Below are 9,644 nucleotides of genomic sequence, written 5' to 3'. Positions count from 1 at the left end.
GAGTCACCTGTTCCCGTGTCGTGCGAGTCCCGTCAGTTGAGTCGGTAGGTCTGTAAGGTAAGCGGGGCTCAAATCCCAGGCCTTGACATCTCTGCGGAACCTGTAGAAGGAAATGAAATCCAGCCTCCCACCCCTCCCCGTCCCATCTCACCATTTAACTATAATGTTGTTTCTGTTGTGCTGCATTTTTTAAAAAACGTTTTTATTTATTTTATTGGAGAAAGAAAGAGAGCAGGGGGAGGGGGAGAGGGAGAGAATCTCAAGCAGACTCCCCCAAGACGGGGCTGGATCCCAGGATCCTGAGATCATGACCTCAGCCGAAGGCAGACTCTTAACCTACTGAGCCACCTCTTTTTTTTTTTTTTTAAACTGTGTACATTAGTTTGTTTTACAAAACAGGCATCGTTGCTATATGTAAAATGTATGTTTTGTGTTAATTTTTTTCACTTAATGTATCGTGAATATCGCCTTTGTTATTGTACACCATTGTACAACAGTAGATCTTTAAGCAACACAGGTTTGAACTGTGTGGGTCAACTTACACTTGTTGGGTTGGTTTTGTTTTTTTTTTTTTTTTTTCAGTACAGTACTCAAAATATTTTCTCTTATGATTTTCTTTTTTTTTTTTAAGATTTATTTATTTACTTATTTATGAGAGAGGGAGAGAGAGGGGAGGGACAGAGGAGAGTGAGAAGGAGAGTAGCAGATTCCCCGCAGAGCATGGAGCCCAACTTGGGGCTGGATATCAGCACCCTGAGATCTTGATGAGAGCCAAAACCAAGAATCAACTGACCCACCCAGGCATCTCTCTTCCTTATGATTTTTTTTTTTAAAGATTTTATTTATTTATTTGACAGAGACCACAAGAGAGGGAATAGAAGCAGGGGGAGTGGGAGAGGGAGAAGCAGTCTTCCTGCTGAGCAAGGAGCCGAACCTGGGGCTCCATCACAGGACCCTGGGATCATGACCTGAGCGAGGGCAGAGGCTTAATGACTGAGCCACCCAGGCACCCCTCTAACTTATGATTTGCTTAACATTTGCTTTTCTCTGGCTTTACTAGAATAGTACAGTAAAAATTACATACAGCATACAAAATGTGTTAATCTGCTGTTCATGTTATTGGTAAGGCTTCCAGTCAACAGTAGGCTATTAGTAATTAAGTTTTGGGGGAGTCAAAATTTATATGTGGATTTTTGACTGCATAGGGTCAATGCCCCCCTGTTGTTCAAGGGTCACCTGTTATGTCAGAACTCATTTAAATTGAGTAATGCAGGGGCGCCTGGGTGGCTCAGTGGGTTAAGCCGCTGCCTTCGGCTCAGGTCATGATCTCAGGGTCCTGGGATCGAGCCCCGCATCGGGCTCTCTGCTCAGCAGGGAGCCTGCTTCCTCCTCTCTCTCTGCCTGCCTCTCTGCCTGCTTGTGATCTCTGTCTGTCAAATAAGTAAATAAAATCTTTAAAAAAAAATGAGTAATGCAAAAAAGTAATATATTAGCTTACATAACTGAAAAGCCAAGGACTTAAAGTAGTGGATTTAATTGCCCAAAAAGTAGGTCGGGGGACCTCTATCATTTGACTCTGCTTTTTCTGGGTATTGGCCTCATTTTCTTCAGTGGTAAATAGACTCTAAGAGGTTCGTTCCATGCTTTCATTGTCCCAACCCAGCGAACTCAGGAGCAAGAGCTCCTCTTTTCTTTCTCACTGTTCCAACAAAAACCCCCATACTGGATCTTACCAACATTATTCAGTCATGTGCCCACCCTGAACCAATCATTATTTGAAAGCAAGGGTTATGTAGAGTTGGAAAGCCCAGATTAGGTGTGGCTGGCCAGGAGGAGGATGAGAGATGCACCACCCAACTTCCCCATTTAGGACTGAGGCACTCATTCCCCCAGCTGCTGGGAGTAGCTGCAGCTGATGCCTCAGCTAGTCATTCTCTGGGAACTGCCCTTAGCTGAGAGCCATCCCTCCCAGCATCAGCACTCATCCAAATTGATGTGGGATGCATAAGACCTGAACCCAGCCCCCTTGCCTCAAGTTGGAACAGTACTGAAAGAAGATCCCAGCTCCACAGCTCCTTACTGCGATCAGCTGAGGCCTTTATGGCAACTACTTCACAGGTCAGCTCCTCCCTCTGTCCAATCCCCACTCCCTAGCCTCTCCCACAAGTGTCGATTTTGACACTCCCCCCAGTAAACTTTCTGCAGGAAAATCTCTTAGAGTCTATTTTTCTGAGAACCCCAAGCTAAGACAGCCAAACTAACATGGACTGAGGTGGGGAAGGGAAGAGTCGTTCCCCAAAAGAAAACCAGGATGCTGATACCAGAAGAGGGTCAGGAGCAGTCAGAAAAGATATACCCTACATCTATTACTTTTAATGACTGCATGATATTCCATGGTAAAATTGAATCATAATTTACCTACTGCCCTATTACTTAACACTATGATAACCTCCTTCAACATATAGCTTTGTGCATGTTTGGTTTTGGGGGGGGGTTGGATGCATTCCTAAAAATAGAATTGATGGACTAAAAATATAAAGTTTCTTCCACTTTTCCCAACTTGATCCTCCAGAAGGTGATAGCAGCCAATTGCTATTCCCACCAGAAGACTGCTTATTTCTCTGCACCTTTACAATTCTATGTTATGGTTCTTTATCTTTACGAACCTAATAGGTGAAATATGGCATCTCACATCTTTTAAGTATCTTAAGTGTTGAAACTGAATATTTTATTTTGTGAGCTACGTGTTCAGTCTTTGTGGTGTTAAAGTTTTTCTTATGACGAGCAGATTTGCAAATGTTAACGCCCTCTCTAGTGACAAGTTTCCTTACCACAAAGAACTTAAATTACATTCTAGTCAAAAGATGAAACTCCATGTTGGAAACATTACTAGATTGATAAGTAAGACATAGTAGAACGCTCATGTGTCAAAAAGGTGTTGCAAAGAACTCAGAGCAAAAATACCGACTGGAGGTTAGGGAAAGCTCCTCATAAATGGCAGGACCAAGACTTTGAAAATATGAGTCTTGCACAGGGGACAGAGGACAGGGGAAAGCATTCCAATGAAGGAAGCGCAGGCCATGTATACACGGAATGAATGAATTAATTAATTAAAGAAAGGAGAAGGCTCTAGGGAGCAATAGAAGTTACAAAGCTGGTAAGACTCAAAGTCACAGAAAATCTCAAAAGAAACAGGAAAATCTGTGGCAAACAGTGGCATAGCCACATGGTAACATATTTTAGGAATATTCATCTGGGATGAGGATAGGAAATGAACTGAAAGTCAGATACAAAATAACTTCAATAATGATTTTGTCTTTTTGGTGGAGAGAGTGGCTGAAATGAGGTCCTAGGTAGGACTATGAAAGTAGGACAGAGAATAAATTCAAAAGACTAAATCAGGCATATTCCATGGTGGTTATAAAATGCAAAGGAAAGGGGGTAAAAATTCTGAAGCAGAGAGCAGGCTAGAATTGGTGCCTGTGACAGATGTTAGGAAGCAGGCCTGGGTTTGAAGGGAGGAATAAAGAACAAAGATGAGTTTGGTTTAGGAGAAACCAAGTCTTCAGCTATAATGCTCTATGCCTCTAGGCTGTTAGAAATGTTAAGCAGCAAGATGTTGATGTGAGAGACATCTGCACAGCACGATGACTGCTGAAGCAGTGAGATTATCTCCAATTAGAAAAGGCAACTTTGGGACTGCCCACAGTGAGGGGACACATGATGTAATACTTCTGTGTCAGCCATAGGTAGCAGAAAATGTTCAGAGGTGTGTCCCATCTGTCTCTTTCATGCTGTACACACCCACCATTTCTGCCCACTTCCATATGATTGATTTTGCTACTCTTGGAGAGGAGTGGTCTGACTTGGAAAGAAACAACAAGATTCTAGCATAGATCCTCCCACAATGATCCATGGACAGGCAAGCGTGATGCCACTGACCCATCTGTGTTTTGCTTTATACTTTACCAGAATGTCTTCTCATCCATTATTTTTGCATCATGGAACTTCAGAGTGAAGAGACCTTCATATAATGTAATCCATCCCAATTTTGGAGATGAGGAAACTAAGAGCCACCAAGGAAAGTGATTGATGTAGTATCTCACAAAGTGGGAGTAGGGAAAGAACTTTCATTTTAGCTTCCAAGAGAAGTCACTGCTCATTTGGAATCTACTCCCACAGATGTAGTTATTTCTAGAGCTCTGAAAGTGGGTGAGGCCCAGGGACAGAGAATCCCTTCCTCCTTACCCCAGCTAAAATGGACAGATCACAAATATATTATTTAAAAAATTTGTTACACATTTTTTTCTTGGTTAAAATAAGAACTTACATACAAATCAAAATCACAATGAGTTACCACCTATAAGAATGGCTAAAATTGGGCACCTGGGTGGCTCAGTTGGTTAAGCAACTACCTTCGGCTCGGGTCGTGATCCTGGAGTCCTGGGATCAAGTTCCACATCAGGATTTCTGCTCAGCAGGGAGTCTGCTTCTCCCACTGGCCTCTCCCCTCTCATGCTCTCTCTCTCTCTCTCAAATAAATAAACAAAATCTTAAAAAAAAAAAAGAATGGCTAAAATTAACAACTCAGGAAACAGCAAATGTTGGTGAGGATGTGGAAAAAGCGGAACCCTCCTACATTGGTGGTAGGATGCAGACTAGTGCAGCCACTCTGGGAAAGTGTATGGAGGTATGGAGTTTCCATGACAAGTTAAAAATAGAGCTAACCTACAATCCAGCAATTGCACTACTGGGTATTTATCCAAAGAATACAAACATAGTAATTTTAAGGGGCACATACACCCCTTATGTATGTATAAATACACATATTTATAGCAGCATTATCAACAATAGCCAAATTATGGAATAAGCCCAAATGTCCGTCAACTGATGACTAGATAAAGATGTGGTAAATATATCTGCTGGAATATTACTCAGCCATTAAAAAGAATGAAATCTTGCCATTTGCAACAATGTGGATGGAACCAGAGGGTATTATGCTAGGCAAAGTCAGACGTAAAGACAAATACCATATGATTTCACTCATATGTGGAATTTAAGAAACAAAACAGATGAACATAGGGGAAGGGAAGAAAAAAAAAGAGGGAAACAAAGCGTAAGAGACTCTTAACTATAAAGAACAAACAGAGGGTTGATAGAGGGAGGTGGGTAAAGGATGGACTAAATGGGTGATGGGGTTAAAGGAGGACACTTGTGATGAGCACTGGGTGTTACATATAAGTGATGAATCACTAAAGTCTACACCTAAAACCAGTTTTACCATATATGTCAACTGGAATTTAAATAAAAACTTGAAATAACAAAATAAGAACTTATTAATTTCTACTGTTTTTAAGAATCTCAGTACTTTTGGGGCACCTGGGTGGCTCAGTGGGCTAAGGCCTCTGCCTTCGGCTCGGGTCATGATCTCAGGGTCCTGGGATCGAGCCCCGCATTGGGCTCTCTGCTCAGCAGGGAGGCTGCTTCCCTTCCTCTCTCTCTGCCTGCCTCTCTGCCTACCTATGATCTCTGTCTGTCAAGTAAATAAATTAAAAATCTTAAAAAAAAAAAAAGAATCTCAGTACTTTTTAGAAATGACAGTGTCCTTGTAAAGACAAGTTTTGTTTCCTTGTTATAATGTATACAATTCTTCAGTCCTCTGAAGGACTGAAGTAGCTGCCTCTAAAATATACAATGCCAGCCCTAAGGGGCATCACTTATCCACTCTAGCACAGTACCATGCCCAAGGTAAGGGATTCAAATACCTATTAAAAGAATATAGAAACAAGGGGTTTGTAGTCATCACTAAACACACTCGTATTAACATGGATTTTAATAAATGAAAATGACTCTTCCCTGTTTACTCTAAAAGCAAGAAAATCCATTTATTGAGCATTTAATAATATATGCCAGTACTTTACCCCTGTCTTGTTTAATTCTCACCAGGATCCTATGAAAGTTAGTAACCCTACTATTAAAAATGGGAAAATGAGGTTCACAAGTTAACCTGCCCAAAGTCAATTTACTTGTCAGAGCCGGAAACCAAACCTTGGTCTATCCGGCTGCAAAGCCTGAGCCGTTCCACTGCGTCTGGCTCACTCTTCCTGAGGTTATAAAGGAGAACTGTCAAATGGGAGGAAGTTTCTCCATCCCTAATGACACCCAGGAGGATGGGTCTGTTAAGAAACCCCATTTGTGGGGCACCTGGGTGGCTCGGTGGGTTAAAGCCTCTGCCTTCAGCTCGGGTCATGATCCTGGGGTCCTGGGATCAAGTCCCACATGGGGCTCTCTGCTCAACGGGGGGCCTGCTTCTCCTTCTCTCTCTGCCTGCCTCTCTGCCTACTTGTGATCTCTGTCAAATAAATAAATAAAATCTTAAAAAAAAAAAAACAACCCATTTGTCATTGACCTAAGACCATGTGATCCATTCCATACATAATTGTCAGGGATACTCTGAATACTTTAAATATGAAGAATCTGATTAAAGTTTACAACTAATTAGGTAGCCTTTTTAATACCCGTAACATTTCTCAATTGCAGACAATCTAATCTACTTCAGACCCTAAATCCATATGAATTTGCAGGCTATATTAGAATGTTAAATCCTAATCATCTAAAAAGATCTCCTCATTTCACAAATGAGGAAACCAGAAAGGTAAAATAATTTGTTTAGCAAATTTTACTTAGTTATTAGGTTCTAGATTTGGCCCTAACCCATACTTAAATGTGAAGAGTATTGCATTTTGCAAATAAGACTAATTACACTTCATCCATACACTAGTTTGTCAATATCAATATTTAGCTCTGTCAAATGCACAACTGCAACTCAACAGAGATCTGACTTAATGTCTTAAAGTAGATATATTTATAATGATGTCTAATAAAAGACATTTATCTTTACTTTTCACAAAACTTTTGGTTCGGGCCAGTAGACTGGTTCATAATACTAGCTGAATGTTAGCTTAGTTTAGCAATGGCTGCCATTGAGGCAAAATATCTCCAAGGTTTGGGAGTTAAAAGTTTATTGCCCTGTCCAGAGTTAAAAAACAAACAAACAAACAAACAAAAAACCTCAAAGAAAATGAACTATGACTTTTTAAAAAAGATTTTATTGACAGAGAGATCACAAGTAAGCAGAGAGGCAGGCAGAGAGTTGGGGGAAAGCAGACTCCCTGCTGAGCAGAGAGCCCGATATGGGGCTCGATCCCAGGACCCTGAGACCATGACCTGAGCCAAAGGCAGAGGCTTAACCCACTGAGCCATCCAGGCGCCCCTGAACTATGATTTTCTAAACATAAACTCAATAGTATTAAAATACTTGTTAATTCTCTAATCTCAACTATTTTTTCATGTAACACCTAAAAATCCTCTCTATCAATTATAATTTTTAACATGGTACACATAGGGGTACAATGAAACAGTAACCTCAGATTTGTAGAACTTGGAGAATTCATTAAAAAGTAAGACCACTAAAGGGTACCTGGGTGGCTCAGTGGTTAAGCACCTGCCTTTGGCTCAGGTCATGATCCCAGGGTTCTGGGATCAAGCCCCATATGGGGGAGCCTGCTTCTCCCTCTCCCTCTGCCTGCAGCTCCCCCTGCTGTGCTCTGTCAAATAAATAGATAAAATCGAGAAAGAAAGGAAAAGGAAAGAAAAGAAAAATGGCAAGACCACTGTGGAAAGGGTTAGTAGTGGAATCTCTTATGAAGATACTTGACATGAATATGATCCTGAGTAATTTTAGCACAGACCTTAATTATATGGAGTGATAATAGATAGCAATGAACAGCTATACACTATAAACCCTACATGTCAAACAAAAGGAAATGGTGACAGGATACCCTTAAAAAAGAAGCACAAGAAAAAATATCTAACTAGTGAGGTTGTAGGATCCTCTACTCAGGATTCTTCTCCAGAATGGTTCTAAAATTGAGAAGCTTTTGGTTTTTTTTTTGGGGGGGGGGGGCTGGGCAGAGTATGAATAAAAATTATTCATAGTACTTGAATGACACTTGCAACTAATGGCTCTTCCTTCACTCTAGGATTTTGAAGCATATTTGGTTGAGGGAAGAAAAGAGGAGAAACAAAGTCTTCCTGTTAAGGAGAGTCCATTTATCTAAATTACCCTTATTCCCAAAGAACAACCAAACTTTTACCAAGTGAGAAGGCTGCTGGGGGTGATTTCAGAAATGAGGCTTCTATAAAGCCAGGGAAAAATACAACAATCTAGCAGATATGCAAAATAATTTCCAACACACATTGTTTGAATCAGCCAACCTTTATGAATGCTACATACCCAGTCCTTTTATTATTCCTTATTACTAGGTGTAAAAAGAAAACTCTGGGGGCACCTGGGTGGCTCAGTGGGTTAAAGCCTCTGCCTCCAGCTCAGGTCATGATCCCAGGTTCCTGGGATCGAGCCCCACGTCGGGCTCTCTGCTCATCCGGGAGCCTGCTTCCCCCTTTCTCTCTCTGCCTGCCTCTCTGCCTACTTGTGATATCTGTGTCGAATAAATAAATAAATAAAATATTAAAAAAAAAAAAAAGAAAACTCAGAATACCAGAAGTTTGAAATTTGAACAGAGGGGCAAGTGCCTTAGAAAAATGTAACTATTTCAGAATTTTATAACAGCAAAGGGGTCCTACTGATAATCTAGTTAAAGTTCTTCCCCAAATTTCTATCTATTAAGGTAACTGAGGTCCTCACTCACAGACTAAATGACTCACAAGGTCAAAACTCTTCCCTCCTGCCTCTTTGTATATATCACATATTTGGGCTGAGCTCCTGAAAACACTAGTTTATTTTAGCTAGAAACAGTCTGTGTATCTTATCTACTTTAATCTTTTAAAGCTATATAATACAAAAGCAATTATGTTAATCCTTAATTTAAAATGTCATACCAACAAACTTGTGATATATTGCAACCATTTTATTAATATGAAGCAATGAGATAAATCCTTTAACAGGAGTACTGATTGACTATCATGATTGTGTATCAATACCTTGATGCAGTATCATACTTGCTTCAGTCAATTTATGTGTGAACTACTTTCACTTCCACATGTATAAAACATAGATTTCACTGTTTGAAAGAATAGCACACAACCATGCACCTCCTCTTTCTGGTTTAAATACACTCATGTACACTGGGTTTTTCATGACTCAAGGACTTAATAATACATGAACAGCTTTTCAGTACACTATTTCTGCTCTTTTTCTTTTTTTTGTTTTTAAACTGAAGGGGTTTGGGAAAGCAATAGTGTGGTACAAAAGACCTTTTTAAGGTCTCTTCTGGAAAAAATGTTCGAGAATACAGTTATAGTCCTATAATGACTGTAATCAAGATCATCCTACAAGGACATGAAGGTTGATTCACTCTCCTGGAGAGTTTCTGGTCTTATTAAGAATATTATGACAGGGAAAAATAGTATAAGCAAATTCTGGCAGAAGACTCTCCTAGAGAGATATTTTGAACATATTTCAATCCTAGAATGACTATAATGAGATGACATGACAGTTGAAATCATTTTGCCAAAGAAGTCCGTGTCTAAAGACACAATGTAATTAGAATTTTTTATGTTTTGTGAAAATATTAGAGGCCATGGAAGCAGAAAAATGTAGCACTATAACAAAGAATAAGGAA

This window comes from Lontra canadensis, unplaced genomic scaffold (genome assembly GCF_010015895.1).
Source record: "Lontra canadensis isolate GAN:19392208 unplaced genomic scaffold, GSC_riverotter_1.0 scaffold316, whole genome shotgun sequence".
Taxonomy (NCBI): Eukaryota; Metazoa; Chordata; class Mammalia; order Carnivora; family Mustelidae; genus Lontra; species Lontra canadensis.
The sequence above is the reverse complement of the archived record's forward strand: the minus strand, read 5'-3'. Positions refer to the sequence as shown.